Source organism: Notolepis coatsorum, assembly GCF_963971535.1.
Source record: "Notolepis coatsorum genome assembly, chromosome: 18".
Lineage (NCBI taxonomy): Eukaryota > Metazoa > Chordata > Actinopteri > Aulopiformes > Paralepididae > Notolepis > Notolepis coatsorum.
In genome coordinates, this window is record NC_140182.1 from 96,030,904 (window position 1) to 96,052,220 (window position 21,317).

The 21,317-nt window shown below is 42.1% G+C and overlaps 1 protein-coding gene across 3 annotated transcripts in view; it reads left to right on the top strand.

The window, feature by feature from the left end:
* LOC311245112 (tumor protein p53-inducible protein 11-like) overlaps positions 1 to 21,317 on the top strand; it is a 164,164-nt gene that overhangs the window by 11,008 nt on the left and 131,839 nt on the right. The window contains exon 2 of one of the 3 annotated variants that reach the window (XM_084334897.1): positions 6,060 to 6,187. The exons of 1 other annotated variant lie outside the window; for it this stretch is intronic. The gene's annotated coding sequence lies outside the window, so the exon portion shown is untranslated. Of the gene's footprint in view, positions 1 to 6,043; positions 6,188 to 21,317 lie in introns of all 3 variants that reach the window. One more of the 3 variants, XM_084334898.1, reaches the window with a different exon arrangement.

Below are 21,317 nucleotides of genomic sequence, written 5' to 3' on the forward strand. Positions count from 1 at the left end.
CATTATTAGACCGGCTGCTTGGTGAAGCAACGACAAACGTAATGATTGTTTCGTTCATCGCATAGGCTATTTAATTTTAGCCTATTTTAATACAATTCAAATAATCTAATTGTGTTTAGAGGGAATTATTTTCACCAGACATTATGACCGGAGAGATTAAATATGTCGGACTTTAACAGATTTTGCCGGTCAAATACCGGTAATTACCGGCTAACGGAAACGCTGGCGTTGGCACTGATCTGTAACACCGCTTGCAAATAGCATTGGGGCATCTTCTTTAGCTTGTCCTTCGTTGTTTACTTTAAACCCGAAGTACCTCCAAACAGCACTTCTGTTTTCTTTATCCACAAGCACAAGTTGCGGATGCTCTGCATTTGCCATCTTCAGCTAAAATGTTTGTCGGCTCTGTGAGGGGGAGGGCTGGAGGAGCCGGAGGGGCAAGCGTGCTCTGAACAGCGTGTCAACAACTTGCGGTAGAACACTCGCCAGCTGCAGTATCGGTATTTCGGGAAATGAGTATCGAAACCATTTTAAATATTCGGTATCGATATGTATCGATACTTCGATATTTTTGACAACACTACCCCAGGCTGTGGAACTCCCTCTCCCCCTCCATCCGAGGCTCTGACACCATCAACCTCTTCAAAACCCACCTAAAAACACACCTGTTCACACTTGCCTTCACGCAACACGGCCCCGCTCCCAAGTAGCCCACCCCTGACTCTTTTCTTTTAAGCCACAGATCCTGTTGTTTTGTTTTGTTGTTTGTTTGTTTGTTTGTTTGTTTTTGTTTGGTTTCTGTTTCTTTTGTTTGTTAATTTCAACCACTTCATCAAATTGGACAGCACCTTGCTTCCTTTTTTTATCTTATTTGTTTTTTCCCGTTGTTACTACTATACACATATATTCATAATTTTTATTTGTATCTTTTATTTTTTCAAACATTTAATTTTTCCACCCTTTCCTTGTACAGTGTCCTTGAGTCTGAGAAAGGCGCTTCTCTCTTAAAATCCAATTTATTATTATTATTATTATTATTATTATTATTATTATTATTATTATTATTATTATTATTATTATTATTATTATTATTATTATTATTATTATTATTATTATTATTATTATAGCCACAGCTACAGTAGTTTCCATCTGTTATCCCTTAACGATGATCAACTGGTAATTGGTTACAATCACCTGTTGTCTGCCAACCAAGAAGTCTGCGATGGACTACTACTATGGTATGAATACTAGAAGGTCACATGCCTATTGAACTAGTGGCCCGCGGGCCAGATATGGCCCTTTTGAATGTTTCTATGCAGGAGGCTGCCTGCAAAGCACATGTGCTGTGATTGGCTGTAACTTTTTGCACTTCTGTATTTGAAGCCATTAATTGGCTAATTATTCTCTTTGGCCCACGAACCCCCAATGTGTTTCCTATTCGGCCCATTTGCTATTGAAGTTGAATGTCCCTGCTCTACGTGCTCCTGTTTTTTTTTTTTTATCCACTTTTTCCTCCTTATTTTTCTATTTTTCTCCCATCCCAATTTTGCCTCGCCAATTCTCCCCTCCCCTGTCTCGAACGTTGCTAGATTATGCCTCCCACTGGTCGGTTGCATTGAGGATGAAGCCTTGCATCACGTGTCCCCTCCGGTACACGAGGAGGCAGCCGTCACATCTTTTCACCTGAACAGCGCAATCTCTCAGTGGCGAGAGTCTGCGTGGGAGGCTCACGCCGCCCCCGATACTTCCTGATTCTGCTGTACAGGCGCACCAACCGATCTGTAGGAGTCGCTGTCCACAACGTCCGATCCCCACCCACCAGCTTTCTCACCCTCTAACACTGCCAATTGTGTTAGTATGAACGACCAGCCAAGCTGGTAGCAACGCAGAGAGCTGGGCTCGAACCCAGCATCTCCTGCGTTAGTGGCGAGCGCCTTGCCCACTGCGCCACTTAGCCGCCCTACGTGCTCCTGTTTTAAATGTTGTTTTCTCTCTCCTAACTAAACGACACACAGGAGCGTCATGAGCTTAGGTTTTTTCTTCTTCGGAAAAAACCTAATTAAAATGTTTTCCCCTCCTCACACATTGCTATGAGTGAGTAACCGTGCAGTGCAGTTTGCCAGGCTTGGATCATCGATAAGAGAGATAATATGGTCCCCGCGGAGCTGACGGCCGACAGACCGGACTGGGCCTTTGAACAGCAGCATGGGTGCAGCTTCTCTCTATAGACTTGGTGATGGAGGAGCACTGAGGCGAGATTCAAGAGATTCAAGAGATGTATTCGTCACATACAGTACATGCATACATACATACATACATACATACATACATACATACATACATACATACATACATACATACATACATACATACATACATACATACATACATACATACATACATACATACACGAGACATGTAGTGAAATGAAGGTGGCCATGCCCGCCTTGATTGTGCAAAAATACAAATAATAAAATAGAATAAATAATAAAATAGACATGATAAAAAGTTATAAGAATAAAATACAATACAATGCTAAGCTTAACACTTTGAGTGCCACGCCGGGTTTTCCTTTTTACCCCCTGAATGCCACCATCGGCGCCAATGTTAACGTTAATATCACCTAATCTATGTTTTAAATTATGGCTATGTGTCTAATCTGCCCATCGCATTATCAAAGACTATTTTCCAGTCAGTGCTGTCAAGGCAGATTGTTTTTTTATCGCGTCATTTCCGTTTCAGAGCATTTAGAAAAGCACCCGTTTTCAGATAAAAAACAGCCCATTCTGGACCATTCTATGAAAATCGTCTTTTACTGGAATATTCCACAACGTTGATTTTCGTCGGCCTTTTTATGAATCGTTTTCAAATGAACGCTAGATGATCAATATTATACTGTACGTGCACGCAAGCACATTCGGGCCGCGCACGGATAATCGCCGCATTGATTTCCTCTCGGACTTTTACAGTGAAACCGAAAGAGTCCATTTCACAAAACAGCCTATAACTTCATCAAAATTAGTCTGATTATCCTAACACTGATAACATAGAGTCCTTACCTGACATCAGATGGTATCCAACTGGTATATTCCAATTCCTGATCACCATTCGAAAAAATCGATAAGTGTATAGATCCAACGCGATACAGTAGAACTCCATGATCAGCGGGGCTCAGAGGATCCAGAATGAACTCTGGTAACCCCGGCTGGATCAGTGGACTGGAAAATGTGGAGTACCGGATTTCTTTCCCCATCCATTTTCATTGAGTCCATTCCAAAATCCCTTATGTCATCTGGGAGACGACAGGGGGCGCTTTTTTCCACAATGATCGCCGGCGCCGCTCGGGTATACTCGGGTATACTCGGGTAGGCTCGGGTGATGCAATATGATTTCAGATCGCTAAAAAAAAAAAAATCCGGGAAATCTCGTGAGTGGCTTTCAACCACCTATAAATAAACCCGAGTATTCTCGTGTGTGGCAGTGAAAGTGTTAAGAATGAAAGGTAATGAGTGCTATATACAATAATATACAGTTTTTTTTAAGTGACCTTTTTTGTAATGTGTTTGTGTTTGTGTGTGTGTGTGTGTGTGTGTGTGCTTGTGTATGTGTGCTTGTGTGTGGAGAGATCAGTGTTCACCAGGCAGTAGCACAGAGCACAGCTCCGGGGCCATATCCCTGAGGCTCTTTGCACGTTGTACGCTGGGCAGTCCAAGCAGACTAGCTTTGGTAATCGGTTAACGGTTCACAATGCTTTGCCCTTTCCTCATGGCACACAACCAAGAGAACAAGGAGTTGGGAGGGTTTTGTATTCACGAGTGGTATAGTGTAAGGGACCGGGTACAGAGTAGACCAGTTAGATCTTAAAGGGGCACTTCACCGAAAACATTCCACAGATTCATTAAGTGCTCAAGTGGAGCCTTCTAAAGATATCAGCACTGTCCTCCTGAAGCCTCGAGACAAGATTGATTTGATTGAATGAAAGTTTTATTAACAGATTGCAGAATGGGTACAATACAGTACGGCTCAATACACACACAATTGTTAAGGGGATGCAGACCAGAGAAAGACTTTCGTCTTGTTTACATCAGGGTCCCCCATTTTCCCCCTGGCGAAAACTTGATAATAAGGTGCTATGTCTTTATCTTTATCTTTATCTCTTTAAATAAGGTGCCATGTTTTGTGGCAAAATGACACGTGCATTGAGAGGTAGGCCTGTTTCATTGCAGAGCCAGAGAGCAAGTGTGTTGTACACAGATGGGTTACAGATATGTTTTAAGGGCCACTAAAGCTGAATTTTATAGCCCGTTAATATCGTTCAGACTATCTTGAGTTTCTCATTCTGCCGATTCGTCAAGCCAGGGTCCCCCATTTTCAATTCATTGTGGATCTAGCCCTGTGTGTTACTGGGCTACACCTCTTGCAGCCTCTGAGGATGAACAAGTCGTTTATTTTTCATTACTGCCAAGGGTGAGCTTTGGAAAACAAGTCTGTGAGTTCCTACAGATCCCATACAGTCCTGCGTGCCGTAAACGCTTCGAGTCATCGGAGGACACTCAAGTCCTTGCGTTGTGTTAATTACAGCTCAATGAAGTGAAGGAAATGAGAGAATGTAAATTCCCGGGGGACATATTAAATCTCATTAACTCTCAATATCCGTCAAACTAAATGAATGCGTGCGAAACTGTGCTACAGCTTTGGGATATGGGTGAGATTATGTGCAAAATAAACTAGCGGTTTTTGCATATTTAGCTTTATCTTTCTTTCTTGCCCTTTGGTTTCTCTTGGCAAGCAAGGCTATTCCTGGCAAGCTCCCTTTTTAATTTCCTCACTGGTGTGTCAACAGGCTATAGCCACCGGCTTTAATAATAATGACCCCCGCAGCAGATGTGCTTCTGTTTACTTCCAATGGACGTGATTAGAGAAGCCATGTTGCGTTTCAAGCATGGCCATGCCCTCCTACCTCAACTGTGATATCCTCGGAGGATAGGAAAGCAATTATTATTCGAGGGAAAAATCCACCCTAAAACCGAATTTACATTGTGCTTATTCTAATGATCTTGGACGGCCCGGGTGAGGCAATATCTATGAATTTAAGACGACTCTCCCTTGAATTTAAGACGACTCTCCCTCGAAGATGGAAACCAAGAGCCCCAAGACTTGAATTTGTGCTGTCATCAAGTGACACGTTTTATACTGGTACATGTTTACATTGGTGCATTGACTGTGACATTTTTGTGGGCTGACGAGACATTTTCATGTAGTGGGCTACTACATCCAAATTAGTTTTATTTAAACGGAGGGCTTATGGCTCTGAATCGGAATATGTACCCATATCCCACCATGGGTCATAATGTTCTAGGAGTTGTTCCACTATTCACTGTCTTTTGAGTAGCTCTGGAATTTGTCTCTTGATTACATCAAGTTTTCTTTGGTGTTCAGCTTCAGGAGAGACTTGATCGTCAAATAGAAACTGAGCTGTGCAGTATAGAAATGGCATGTGTGGATTATATTTTATGGTGGATTTAAGTGGTGATGAAAAGCTGTGATACATGTTTCTCTGTAAATGGAAACCGTGTTGAATGATGGTGTCCACAGAAACAACAAATGATCCATGTGGTTTGTTTTGTGCTCTTATCTTTAGATTTGTCCTTTTCTCTTTTTTTCTTTTTATAATCCTTTGACTACTGGGTTTAGAAGTAATCGAATGGCTCTACTGCAGCAAATCCCAGCTATCTTGCACCTCGTTTCATGTGTTTGTCGACAATAGATCAGTGGCTGTGTCGGTGAATACACTGTTGCTTGTCCTATCTGTTTTAAAATAATATCCAACAAGACAGCAAAATAAAACGATAATGGTTGTTGTTGGGGTAAGATTTGCAACGATAATAACATTGTGAGCATTTGAGGATACTATCATTAAGTGAGGTCCATCTTTCTTTTAGCTAAAACCAGAGGATGGGCTTTGTAATGTTGGTTATTTTTGAAGTTTTGTAAATAGTTCATCTTATTTTATACCCATGTTGCCCGGCCTGATGTCCTCTAGTCTTTCCTCTTTACAGGCCGTCTCTTGAGGGGATCCCACCAGAAGCTTGGCTTGAGAGGAGCATCAGCGTCGCTGTCCTCCGCTGGGGCTAGGAGTCAGGCGTGAACCCCACATCCCTCTGCATTTCAAAGCTTTTTATATTCAGTAAGTTAATAGCTTTTGTTTTTTGTTCTTTCTCAGTTCCTCTGTGGCCATTATCTAACAGTGCTTGGTATGTCTGTGGTGAAAGGGCATTGACAATACGTCTTGATTCAGAATGTCTTTGAAATTAGGCATGGGTAGGGTACCTTGCAGGCACGTGCACACATAGAGCCCAAGGGGTGCTTGAGCACCTGCCTTTTTGAGCCTATCTATTTTTTTCCCGTTACGCATATAGACTGCCCTTCCAACTGAAAATGTCAGGATAGAATAAAAATATTAGGTAAAGAGAGAGAGATGCCCCATATTCCATTGCAGCGTGCCTCTCGCGGACCTATATATTTTATGCATAGCGTGGGTGGTGATCAGTGATGTACCTGAACGCGTTCAATGAACGATCGTTCATGACCGCGTTCGTATTTTGGGCGAACTTGAACTGAACGTACTGTATATCCGCTAAATGAACGTAATTGAGAACGCGTTCATTCTCAGCCCTGTGTAACGGAGTTCAAAAGTGCGTTCATTCTCAGCACTCTATTATAACGGCGTTCAAAGATGTGCCATATTTCATAATGCATTTCAGCCGAAAACTCAGTTAAAACACTGTAAACAGGCTTAAAAATTATGCGTAAAACCACCCGATCTGGCAACCAGCCTGTCACCCCCTGCCACGTCATCAGACTCCTCCTCACAACAAGCAGTGGAACAGGAATCTGCGCACAGAGCCGCAGAAGCAGCAGCACTCGCTCAGTCGGAGTCAGACTCTACCTCTAGACGTCACGTCGGCGTATGCATTTAAAAGAGTTTACAATTCAAACTATTTGATAAACTTCTACTTTCAGCCCGGAAATGCATTCTGATAAACTGGATTAAGGATAAGCCTACATTTTTACAAATGTGGTATAGAGAGATCTTCGGTGTGCTCCTACCCCATGAAAGACACTGTGCAATGCATAGAGTCAACAACGCTTCCTTTCAGGAGGTGTGGGCCCCACTATTAGACTATTTTCCTGCTGAAATGTATCGGATCCTTCTAAAGGCCCAGTGCCCCATTGTATGGACAGACCTAGGATAGGAAAAAATAAATATATGTATGTCTACATGTGAATGGGCTCGAGGCAAGTGCAATACTGTACAGTGCCTGTCTTGGTCTGCTTTCCTTTTTGCTTGTTTTTTTTTTTGTTTTGTTTTTGCTTGCTTATGGTGTGGATGATGGCATAGAGATGAACTGGAGGACCCCCCCCCCCCCCCCCCCCTTGTCCCAATGTGTGTTTTTGTAATGTAAGTAACTGTACGTGAAAAATCTATAATATTTTTTTTTAAAAGAACTAAAAAGAACTAAATTCGTTCATTTTTGAAACCATGAACTTTAGTTCAACATTTTGAATTATGAACTATGAACTGAACTAGTTCCTTTTAAAAATTTTGAACTGTGAACTGAACTAGTTCATGTAGAAAGTGAACTTTCCCAACACTGGTGGTGATGATGATGATGATAGAAACCGTTGTGGCCCATACAGTTGAATGCTGGTATTATACTCACTGAGGGACACGAAGAAGTCAAGTCCGATGGGATTTGGGAATCTCAAATACAAATCGAGATTGGAATAAAAAAGGCATTTATATTAAACAATACAGAATATACAGCACTTCTTGGAGTCTGTAGGGTAAGCACTTATTCCCTCCCCCCTGAACATTTATGGAGATGTATGGGCCTTTTAAGTCGGTGATAAAAGTGTCTTTCAAGGATAAGTGAGCTCCTGCACTGATTATTATAGCATAAAAAGGGGGGCCCCCCAAAAAGGGCCCTTAAAAATCGGGCTTGTGCGCTATGCATGCTCGGTTAAAACACACACGCAGCCTTTGAGCACCTGCCCCTCTAAAGTCCTGTGCACGTCCCTGGTACCATGGCCCCTTCTGTAGTGCACCGGGGGTCTAGTTTCTTGGAGCCAGTGTGTATTAATTTAATCAACGAATGCAAAACATGTTTGAAATTATGCCAAATAGGGCAAGGGATATATTTAAATCGATTTAAAGTGATTTTAAGCCGGTTGTCCAAATTCCAAATTGGAGTCCCCGTTCACTTCTCATCTGGCATCACTCATTATCACTAATTCAACCACATTTTCAACACTTTACTATCGACCCTGGTTGACCTCAAGGCATCCTTTTACCTGAAAACCCTCATCTCCGGTCTTTTATGACGAGGTATAATAAAAGGAAATCTATATATCTCCAAACTGACTTAGTATTCCCTCATGTGTCACAGTGTACAGCAGGGAGACCTGCCCGCTCACCTCGGAGATGACAAAGCCGGCAGTTCTATCTCTTCCCTGACAGACCCAATCGCCACGGAGATATCCCTGCAGAGGCTGCCTGGCGGCAATCCAAAGCCCACAGGACCGCACACGATTGCCTAGTGACTTTCATTACTCTCTTAAACTGAATTCATTAAGACGCGGGGGCTCGGCGGCGGATCATCATTCACGCTTCCACTGAGTGATCAGGCCACTTTTATAGATCACCTCACGCTTTGGGTCTGTGTGGGTAGCTTGACTAGCTTCTGCAGAGTTAGTCTTTGCATGCTGGGAAACGGCATACTTACAAAGACAATTTCAGTAATGCCTTATGGGAATCGAAATACAATGTTATTTTTGTGGAGTTCTGCAAACTCGCTGAGGCACACAAAATGAGTTTCAGAGGAGCGGAGAGAAATGCTTTTAGCGGATCAAAAGGTCTTATTTTTCACAATTCATCCGTGTTCTATAAATGGTTCACAAAAAAGATTTTCGGTTCAGCTTTGATGAGGATGGAATAGCCTTAATTGCTGTTAAATGTGTTTACTGCCACATTACGTCCAGGCCAGATACATTTTTGCTAAGCAAATGAGCTGCTTTTGTCATTTGTTTTCTTTTTGTTGTCCGTGTGTTTGTCTGTGCCAGTCCTGTGGAGCACAAATAATGAGCAGAGCGTGTATAACCTGTCTTATTTATTTATTTATTTATAATGAGCAGAGTGTGTATAACTTGTCTTTATTTATTTATTTATTTGCTTTTCATCAGTTTGTGGAGAGATATGAAACACACAGCAGCATGATTGAATCGTATGACTTCTTTGCTTTGTCGTTGGCATGTCCGTCGTGTCAGTTTGAGTCCCACCGTTTCCCTTTTCCCTCTCCACAAAGTGTGCAGGCCCACATTCAAGAATGTGCTTTTGGAAATCTGTTTCCTGTTGGTAGTGGTTTAGTTTAGATAAGGAGGGTAATCGCGCTTGTGTGACGCAACTCCCTAGCTCAGATCAGAGAATTTATGGTCTGTTGTTATGACCATGTTCTGTTGATGTTCTGTGAGGCCTTTGGTAGTTCCTGTCCCAGAAACGCCAGGTGAATGGCTCACCAAGTTGGATAAACACTGGGAAAGTCGGAGAAGGTTTAATTACATAGAAGGTTTTGTTACCCAAGTTGAATGGTGACATCATGGTCTTTGACTTGTGGTGATATGTGCCACCATTGCCTGGGTCTGCCATGAGACAAAACCACATTTGTGGGTTTTTTTACATTTTGACTGTATAAACCTGATTTTGACACGTGGATGCCAGCAGGTCTGATGAAGAAGTCACAAAAGAAGTCACAAAATTCACTAACTCTGAACTTCTGCCCTTCTCAGGACAGAGCATGCAAACATAGTATAATTCTGTATTCCAATCAAAGTCAGAGGTTGGAAGTTCCATCCCACTGTATTATTATTTGTATTCTAATTAGTGTAAACTGTATGTGATCTATGTGTTTACACACCATCCTGCAGCACCTGGAGGCCTCCACCACTTATGTAAGAATTCTGTTTATTGATTTCAGTTCAGCGTTTAACACAATTGTGCCTTTTAAATTATTTTGAAAAACTTGCTGTGCTATTTGATTCTAGATTTTCTCTCAGATAGAGAACAAGTGGTTAAGTGGTATGTTCTCTAGATCTAGGACCTTGAACACCGGGGCCCCCCAGGGCCGTGTGTTATCTCTCCTTTGCTCTATTGTCTATATACTAATGACTGTGCCTCCCACTCTGATTCTTTTAGATTATTTAAATACGCGGATGACACAACAGTACTAGGATTAATTAAGAACGGGGAAGAATTGGTCTATAGAGCTGAAGTTGATAGCTTTGTTGTATGGTGCAAGGAGAATGACCTGCTCTTAAACATCTCTAAAAGACGAAGAAAATTCTAGTTGATTTCCGGCGCGGAAAGGGGAGAAGGTGATTGGTGAGTGGTGACCCCTCTCACCCTGCTTACTACCTCTTTAATCCCCTTCCCTCTGGTATAAGACTCCAACGTCTCAGGTGTAGGACATCTCGTTTTAGGAATAGTACATATCCCAAGGTTGTCCATCACCTGAACTCAAGCCCTAATGCACAGGCACTTTGTACTAGAAGCTAGCACTTTAAGGCAATATGCACTCTAAGGGAGCACTGAGCTCTTTTATGCACTGTAGCACTGTTGCATTTTTAGGAACTCACGGGTCATTAGGGGTGGGACGATACATCGATCCAGATCGATACATCGATGTAATTATCAACAATCGAATCGGATCGATGCGATGTAATAAGATCGATTCATATCGATACTCTTATTTTGAAAATCCTGTGGCGAGTCTCATATCTGCCCAAGAACAACAGCAGTAGCTCCGTGTGTGTAGATGTTACAGCATAGCATTCTCCCTTTCTGTGTGTGTGTGTGTGTGCGCGCGTCTTTGGAAAGACAAGATGAGGTCAGAGGAGTTTGATGTTTAAATGTTATTTAAACATAAACAATATAATACATAATAAATGTAGGCCTATACATGATCATGCAACATCAACAAATTGTTGTAGGAACGGTTTGGGAGAGGGAGGTTGTGAGTTTTGAGTTCCAAAAAATGTAGCTTAAAGTTTAAAGCTCAATATATAAAAACGTGGCACTTTACAGTGAACAGGAGGTCTATTTGTATTAAAAACAATAGATTGATTTTCCTTTAAATGTCTGGAAGAGCTCAAAAATACAAATGTCAAATGATATTTTCATTACCTTTTTTTTGTTGATCTAAATGTTACCGATTGTGTTAAATGGGCATATGATATCATCTCATATCGATCGCAGGCACCTGAATCTAATCGTATCGTATTGTATCGTGAGAGACTTTGTGATATCGGCAAATATCGTATCGTTGTCCAAAGAATCGATATCATATCGTATCATGATGAAACTGGTGATTCCCACCCCTACGGGTCATATGAAATGTTTGTGAAATATTTCTTCTACTTCAGGGTATTCTTGTATGTTTTTTCCTCTGTTTTATGCTGAAATGAGCATTGCACTGATACAAATCCCAATCAATGTGTTGAAATGGCAATAAAGTATCTATCTATCTATCTATCTATCTATCTATCTATCTATCTATCTATCTATCTATCTATCTATCTATCTATCTATCTATCTATCTATCTATCTATCTATCTATCTATCTATCTATCTATCTATCTATCTATACTTGACCACATTGTGCACAATTGTACATTTACTTGTACAGCCCTGGCCTATTTTATTTCATAATTCTATTCTATTTATTTTATTCTACCTTAATTGTTTGTCCGTGTTAATGTCGCACCAAACGACCAAATCAAATTCCTTGTATAACTTGGGCAAAAAATACCTTTCTGATTCTGAAAAATGCAATGAAACCCTGTGTAGTCGAAATTCCAAGTAGGAAACATGGGGCATGATTTCTCAACAACAGCTTTGCTAAGATGTGGTATCGTCAACTTGGCGGTGTACACTATAAACTATATACACTATAAACCCTGAACACAAACACTGTGGGGGTCCGTGGTTCTACACTATAAACCCTAAACACAAACACTGTGGGGGTCCGTGGTTCTTCCATAGAGAAACTACATAGCCATGGTTTCGCCCCCTGTATTTACTGAGCTTGTTATTCCAACCTCAAAACTAGGCTCATTTTCTTTCTTTCTTTCTTTCTTTCTTTCTTTCTTTCTTTCTTTCTTTCTTTCTTTCTTTCTTTCTTTCTTTCTTTCTTTCTTTCTTTCTTTCTTTCTTTCTTTCTTTCTTTCTTTCTTTCTTTCTTTCTTTCTTTCTTTCTTTCTTTCTTTCTTTCTTTCTTTCTTTCTGTCTGTCTGTCTGTCTGTCTGTCTGTCTGTCTGTCTGTCTGTCTGTCTGTCTGTCTGTCTGTCTGTCTGTCTGTCTGTCTGTCTGTCTGTCTGTCTGTGTGTCTGTCACTGACTTCTTGGTTCTGACTTCACAGTACTGACTTCATGGTTCTGACTTCATGGTACTGATGTCACAGTGTTGACGGTACTGACTTCATGGTTCTGACTTCATGGTACTGACGTGACGGTACTGACTTCATGGTTCTGACTTCATGGTTCTGATGGTACTGACTTCAGGCTTCTGACTTCATGGTTCTGACTTCATGGTACTGACGTCACAGTTCTGACTTTATGGTACTGATGTCACAGTTCTGACTTCATGGTACTGACGTCACAGTTCAGTACGTCCAGCCATACGACAAATACTTCTTAGGGGGGACTATAGATACTAGGTGGAACTAGGGTTGAATACGTCTCAGGGGGGACTATAGATACTAGGTGGAACTAGGGTTGAATACGTCTCAGGGCGGACTATAGACACTAGGTGGAACTAGGGTTGAATACGTCTCAGGGGGGACTATAGATACTAGGTGGAACTAGGGTTGAATACGTCTCAGGGGGGACTATAGACACTAGGTGGAACTAGGGTTTAATACGTCTCAGGGCGGACTATAGACACTAGGTGGAACTAGGGTTGATTACGTCTCAGGGCGGACTATAGACACTAGGTGGAACTAGGCTTGAATATGTCGCAGGGCGGACTATAGACACTAGGTGGAACTAGGGTTTCACATTTTACAAAATTATGCTCAATATCTGTAGAGGCTTTGAACTTTAACGTTGAATATAAAGTTTGTATTGCCAAATTCAGATGATAAAGAAAAATGTTGACGCTTGTAAAGGCATGACGACAAGCTGACGGAGCAACTTAACAACCGGGCACTGTACACTAAGCTGTTTCTCCCCTCCTCCTCCCCTCCCCTCCCCTTTCTTTTATTGTCCCTGAAACAAAACCATGAATGAATGATACGCTTGTAAGTAACACAGCGGGGTCATTACAATAGGCTGAAAAGTCAGTACCGTTGGTACCGAATTTTTTTCTTTTCTTGTTTGCCCAATAATGTTAACTGCTGGAAACACACACACACACATACATATATTATACACCCACTGACCCATGAAGTTAAATCTATTCTAGAAGTGAAACTTAAACTTAATACTCTGTACTGTCTCCACCTATATAATACATATAGGTCTGAAATATCTCCGCTCTCCTCACTGATACTTTCAGTTTATAATGTTGTCTGACTAAGTATTGACAACACGCTTGGTATTTTACAAATGATAGTTTATCTTTTGATGAATGTTGGCAGTGATATGCAAAAATGAACTAAAAAAACGGTGGGTGCGGTGGGCAAGTAATTTACTTGGTGGATGCCTGAACACTGAGTGACACTGGTATCACAGACTAGTGGCAAGCCTACATGGAACTAAGTATAACTTGTACTACTGTCTGTTAAAAATGTGTGAAAAGAAACCTAGCCTTATACATTTGCGATTATTCTTCCATTGTACCGAACTCGTACTGAACCGTGACCCCAAAACCAAGGTATGTACTGTACCAAACCATCACTTCTGTGTACCACCCTGTAAGGGACCAAACAGCTTAGACACGAGGAGTCGTAGGTAGAGTGCTCAAAAGGAGGGTTATTTCCCCCAAAATATAAATACAGGGAACAAAAAAACACAAAAAAGTGCAACAATAAGAAATAACCATTACCAAACTATACAAAGCTGTTCTTGGGCCCAGCAGAACTCGGGTCAGCTTAAACAGAACAAACTAAAAATACATAACACAAATATCAACTGAACCAAACAAAACTGACCTCCAGACTGAGACAAGAGGGGGGTATTTATACCGGTTGACCAAACCAATACAGACACATGGGGAAAGACAAATCATCAATAATAAATTACATTAACCTTAATCACCTATAATTTATAATTAACAAATGAGTTGGAATACTATGTATTTATGTAGGGTTACAATAACTAAGTCAAGCTAAAACATACATAAATCATAGTAGACCATCATTCTCTGATAAAATCCCCCCCCCCCCCCCCCCCCCCTCTTCTCAGGGAGTTGGTATCTCCCAGCAAGCCTCTCCTGGTATTTAAATCCAGCCCCTCCCAATTACTGGTCCGACATTAGTGCTGATGTGCGGCAAGTGGTGTGGCCGTCACACACCCCTATTATTTACTGTACTTATTACAATTGGTTGTAGTATGCATATGCTTTGTAAGGAGCTCTTGTAGGTGTGTTGTCCCACACAATAGCTAAAATTCTGTAATATAAGTGTGCACTGTAAGGATAGACATAGGCTTTGTTTAGAGAGAATTAGCAGACTAATTACACCTGCTATGTTGTGGTGATTGCCACATGCTGATGGAATATATATACCCATATATGAAATGCCAACTATGCCACATGCAGCCTGCAGAAAGAAAATCGTCCAGTTATTTAGCTCTCACGTGTATGTCTTCATCTTTATTCATTGACGAAAATGAACTACATTAATCAAGATGACCTATATCCTTCCAGTCTGTGTATTTCTTCTTCGTTTCCCCCACCCTTTCTATTGATACTGTAGGCAAGTTAATATAGCCAGATATGTAATTCACTTTTCCGCAAGATTTCACCCACCCAACTCTGTTAAGTGAGAATGAGGAAGCAGAAGACTTGAAGGATGGGGCACATTTAATGCAGATGTATGCAAATTCATGCTTAACAACCTCGAACCCCTGCTGGGCAAAATTATTCAGACTCAGGGAATTCTTACATAATTCACCCTGGGAGCCAACCAAGAGAAGGCACCACATCTTGACATGTCAACAATGTGTGAGCGTGCATGCGCGTACTGTACAGCTACATGCAAACACTGTGCCTTGATGCTGCCAAGGAGAATCCTGGGATAGGGGCTGCTGTCTCTGGGTGCTGTAGCAGATCTGATCCTTTCTTCCCCTCTCTCTCTAATGCCACAGCTCCACTCCACCACACAGAGCTTTACCACTGAAGCCTTGCGCTGGTATAGTACTGGGGGATAAAATCGATAAAGCAATATATTGCAATATTTTCCATGCCGATATTATATCTATACAGTGATGGCAAGTATCGATATAAAAAATATATGTATATTTAAAATCAAAATTTACTGCAATAAAAATGATTGGCATGACTGAAAACATTATGTTATTAGAAAAGAGATGATGTATATATATCTTTATTGCAGATGTTACAATAAAAAAAAATCAGTTGGGGACATGATTTGCAGTAATGAATTTTGAATGATTTTGCATGATTTACGGTAATGAATCTCAGTATAATTATGGCAATATCGTGACTCGAGTATGGTGATAATATATCGTGGGGCCTATTTAGTACAACTCATGCTGTTTGTCCCACCTTGTGCAATGCTATATTAACTGCTCAATAACACTCTGCACAATTTCCCCTGGCTGTGTGTATTGTTGTCAGCATGAAACATTATCTTTGATAAGTTGTGCTGCTTATCTTGTTTCTCTTTGAGACTATATCCATTACTGTATATATCATTAATACCACAGCTCTGGAAAATAGCTTACAGTCTGGCAATATCGTTTTAAGGAATATTCACATTTCAGATATAAATGTTCTGTTGTGCGTCCCCTCCATCGTCATTGTTCCATGATTCTACTGTCATATTTTGATTCACCGTTTGGTTTTAGGAAAATCTGGAGGATGTCATGGGTAGAATTGTCACATAGCAGCAGCCTGCCTAAAGGTCTACCTGGTGTCTGGTACATAACTCATGTATTATTGTGTGCGGTTGATTTAGAGGCTCTGGCAGGCTTCCTTTTCTTTTTTTACTAGAACAAGTCGAAAGCTTCAGTCACAAGTGTTAGTATTTTAAATAGAATGCAATCAGTGCTCAGACAGAGTCTCTAATAGGGACGGGAGACAACTAGACTTTTCCCTGATTTAGATATCCACCTCATCAGGCTCTAACGTCAACCGTGCTGTGCAGCCACTGATTGGCCGCTGGGCAATTTTGTTTTCAAAGGTGGGGGGGGGACACATTTGGGTCGTGGTCCGGCGAAAATGTCGAACATTTAGAATTTTAAATGCATCAACTTGGTGCACTTTGAGGGTCAAGTAGAGATCAACATATGTATAAAACAACAGCCTAGAGGCTTTTAACCTCTTAAGCCCGAGCCCTATTTTCTGAAAATCTGCCTAAAAATACATACCTAAGCAAATGGAAGATTGCTCCACTTCTACCAGGTCCATTTGCATGTTCTTGGTATCTAGGGACATCTATGGACCTCAGGGAATGTATTCCCAGTGTCAGAAATAGTGTGTCTATTACTAGGCTTGCTTAAATTGTGATGAAACAAAGGAGAATATGAATTATGACTTTTCTATGCTTCTTTGATAGTGACACCATGCTAAAAATGACCAGACAGGTCTGCCATTTTGAATCCATTTTGAATCCATTTGGAACGCGGATTGTTGCTAAATGTTCACAGAAGGGAGACAAACTAACTGCGCTCCAAACTATGCCAATAACGTTCAGTTTTGTGGTATATAATCCTGAGAAATAAGAGAAATAAAAAATTATAATCAGGAGGTCATTTGCTAGTTTTTCGAAATTTCAACACTCATTGAAAGCCCTGTCTTTCCTTCATCATAATGACTACAGCAAAATGGCCGCTCGGATTTATTGCCGAAATTCACGATCTATTGAATACAATTCCTAAACTCATATTTCATTAATAACACTTTAACCTATTGGTAAACAAATGTATTGCTGAAATTATACACTATGACTGCTGTTGTGACATGGTTAGGATGTTTACTGTTGGATACATCTGAAAAAAAATGAACATTATGTCAATAGAAAAGTGCAGGGGACAAAAACTGCCTTCTGAAAAAGTGCCTGGGACATGTCCCGCTGGGTCACGGGTTGATTCCTTCTGTTTGTTTCTGTGTAAACTCACCTGAGCCCGCATTGGCATTTGTTGTGCTCTCGTGAAAACCTGATTAGCGAGCTGCCATGTGGTGGGTGGGTGCATTCGCACACTCTTTGAAGAGTTTGGCAACGGCATTAGTGAATGAATCATCGCTGCAGACCTTGACATTAATTGGCAACAATGAAACCAATGGTTAAGAAGCTTTACTGGGCGTAGCGCCGTAGAGCATGTGACGGATAACCATAAATATGTCGGCACGAAAATACCCTGAGAAAGAAAAGATGGTGATGGTGGCAGGGTGCTCGCTTGACACGTTTAAATAGACGCACACACATCCTGGTACACGCACGCGCGCGCACACGCACACACACAGCCTAGTAGTACAGCCACCTCTTCCTCATTCACCAACATGGCCTCAGCAGTTCAGTTCATTATTGAAAGGGGTCTAATTAGCAGCCCGGCCTCTGCTGATTGCTGCATTAGTGGGCTATTGAAAGGAGGTTGCCACCCAGCAGGCGGCCAGGACTCTTTCCTAAGCCTTGTGGTTTGAGCGTAGGGTATGTGGGCAGTGTGAGACGTCCCTTTGATCAAAGGACTGACTCATACGCACACTTCCAAGCAAGGGCCCCAGGCGGCTACATCCAGTGCGTCTGTCCGTTTTTTACGAGTGTCCGTTTGTTGGACAGGGCCCTGACGATGTGTCTGTCTCCGCCGGATTTGTCTCCATTTCGACGGACGGAAACATTCAGAGAAGATTAACTCTTGGAGCTGACGGATAGCTCATCGTCCATAGCAAAGCTGTTGCTTCTGTAAACGCATGCACGATTACATTAGGTTCTTCTGATAAAAAAAATTAAACAACAACGGACAGTAATGTATGTATGATAGGATGTAGGATGTAACACTGAACGGCACAGGAAGTCCTTCATTCCGACAGCCGTCAGATTCTATAACGCATCACTGTGCCTCACTGCATCCCTGAGCACAGGGTGACAGTACTATCAAATCTTCCTGGACTTTTACTTTACTTTCAAATCGACACTGTACAATTCCACACTTTTTACTGTATATTTCTGTATATTTTTTACTGTATATGTTATATTCGAATGAATATACATAACATAGAAAATGTATATCCCGGAACCCGGACCATATTTTATTCGTAGTCTTATTTTTATTCGTATGCACGTGATTTTTGTTTTTAACCACCTAAATGTTTACTGTTTACTGTGAGCGACCTGTAGTGCCAAATTTCCCTCTGGATGAATAAACTATTTCTGTTCTATTCTATTCTATTCTAGAGAAAAGTGAAATCCTTTGACGGTTGAAATGGAGGGTTTGTTTTTCTGAAAGAAATGGGTCGTTTCTCGGCTCCTTCTCGGCTAACTTCAGGCCACATTCCTCGTCCTCTATAAGAATGTCATGTTTTCGTGAAGTGATGAAGCCACAAAGGGAATGTTAGAAATATTTTCTTTGCTCTCATCTGAATATTTCACATAAGTCAATAACGTCACTACCAAACTATTTTAGTCATGTAAAAGAAAAGAAGAAATGTATATTATACAGTATATGTACAGTATGTTCTGTTGGAGTCAATGGTGTGCCATTCAGAGGCATTTGCTATACAGTATATACATGTTCTGTTGTAGTCAATGGTGTGCCATTCAGAGGCATCTGCAGTATCCATGTTATCCCTCTACACTGAGCTTGTGTCAATAGTCTGCTGACAGACGAGCTGACACTGTGCTCAGAAAGAGGTAATAACATGCAACATTATTGATTTTGTGTCACCCAGAACCTTTCCTTATTTGCACTCTGTCTTCAGAGGGAGAACACCTTGCCAGAGGCTGAATTGTAACAAGTGTGTACTGGTGCTGGTGTGTACTGGTCCTGGTGTGTACTGGTCCTGGTGTGTACTGGTGCTGGTGTGTACTGGTGCTGGTGTGTACTGGTCCTGGTGTGTACTGGTCCTGGTGTGTACTGGTCCTGGTGTGTACTGGTCCTGGTGTGTACTGGTGCTGGTGTGTACTGGTCCTGGTGTGTACTGGTCCTGGTGTGTACTGGTGCTGGTGTGTACTGGTCCTGGTGTGTACTGGTCCTGGTGTGTACTGGTCCTGGTGTGTACTGGTCCTGGTGTGTACTGGTCCTGGTGTGTACTGGTCCTGGTGTGTACTGGTCCTGGTGTGTACTGGTGCTGGTGTGTACTGGTGCTGGTGTGTACTGGTGCTGGTGTGTACTGGTCCTGGTGTGTACTGGTCCTGGTGTGTACTGGTGCTGGTGTGTACTGGTCCTGGTGTGTACTGGTCCTGGTGTGTACTGGTCCTGGTGTGTACTGGTCCTGGTGTGTACTGGTCCTGGTGTGTACTGGTGCTGGTGTGTACTGGTGCTGGTGTGTACTGGTCCTGGTGTGTACTGGTGCTGGTGTGTACTGGTGCTGGTGTGTACTGGTGCTGGAGTGTACTGGTGCTGGTGTGTACTGGTGCTGGTGTGTACTGGTCCTGGTGTGTACTGGTGCTGGTGTGTACTGGTGCGCGTGTGTACTGGTCCTGGTGTGTACTGGTGCTGGTGTGTACTGGTGCGCGTGTGTACTGGTCCTGGTGTTTACTGTACATGTACTGTAGGTGTGTGTATTGGTTGTTTTCCTTCTCCCAGTTTTGTTTTCACCCTCAACAGTTAAAAACAGTTACCAATGGCAACGGCCAGGTAGCGCAGCGGACTAAACGTCTGTCTACCACCGCAGAGACACTGGTATCTAATCCGGCTGTCAGCGGTGCCTCCGGCTTGGTCGCTCGTCCATACTGACACAATTGGCAGTGTCAGCGGGTGGGAAGCCGGTGGGGTGTATCCTGGTCGTTGTAAACAGCGACTCCTACAGGTCGGTCGGGGTGCCTGCACAGCGAGGGAGGGATCTGGGGGAGGTAGTGTGATCCTCCCACGCGTTACACTTCCCCAGTGAGAGTCCTCGCTGTCAGGTGAAAAGAAGCGGTTGGTTGACTCCACATGTGTCGGAGGAAGCATGTGGTAGTCTTCACCCTCCCAGACCGACGGTAGGGGGTAAGTGCGCAACGACCAGGAAGGGAATTGGCATAACGACTAACATTGGGATGGGAGAAAAAGTACGGAAAAAGGAGGGGGGAAAAGGATTTTTTTTAAACTATGACACGTGCATTGAGAGGTAGGCCTGTTTCATTGCAGAGCCAGAGAGCAAGTGTGTTGTACACAGATGGGTTACAGATATGTTTTAAGGGCCACTAAAGCTGAATTTTATAGCCCGTTAATATCGTTCAGACTATCTTGAGTTTCTCATTCTGCCGACTTTATGGGCAATCAGGCTGTGGTTATGTGTGTGGAGCTGTGTCCCTTGCATACACTGAGTGGTTTGTGTTATGCAACGATATAGATGGGTCAAGCCAAAGCTTCTATTGCATCTGGAATGATAATGATTCTTTCATGACTAATGTCTTCTGGTTAAAATAATCACAGATGACATGACAGTGAAAATGAAATCCTGTAGAAGAAGACGGTATATTAAAACAAACGATTGTGGAATGTTGCATGCGTTGCCAGGCCAGAAAAAAAGCTATCAAAACACAACAGAATTGAGTCTGTGTTTCTGACCTTTATCAAGCAATTAAGACCTTAATGAAGACATCCTTAGTGACGCAGGTTGAGTCACCCAGCTGGGCTGCCTAGCAACCAGGTAGAGCATCAGCAAACAAGACTGATTGAGCTGGGAGGGACAAAGTCAAAGACATGATGAAATAATGGAAGTGTGCCACCTCAGGGATTCCTGCCACTTTCTGCTTAATTATTTGTAAAGGAAAATTGACATTCATTGATTGACACTTGTTCTGCCAATAGTGTGGCCAGCCTGACAAACATGGCGGCAATGATGGGTGCTGGGTTGCACCGCATGGTCAGCAGTATGGCCTAGAGGCTTATAGTTCTGTTTCTGATGGTAACCTCAGATTACAGGTGGTCGAAAAATG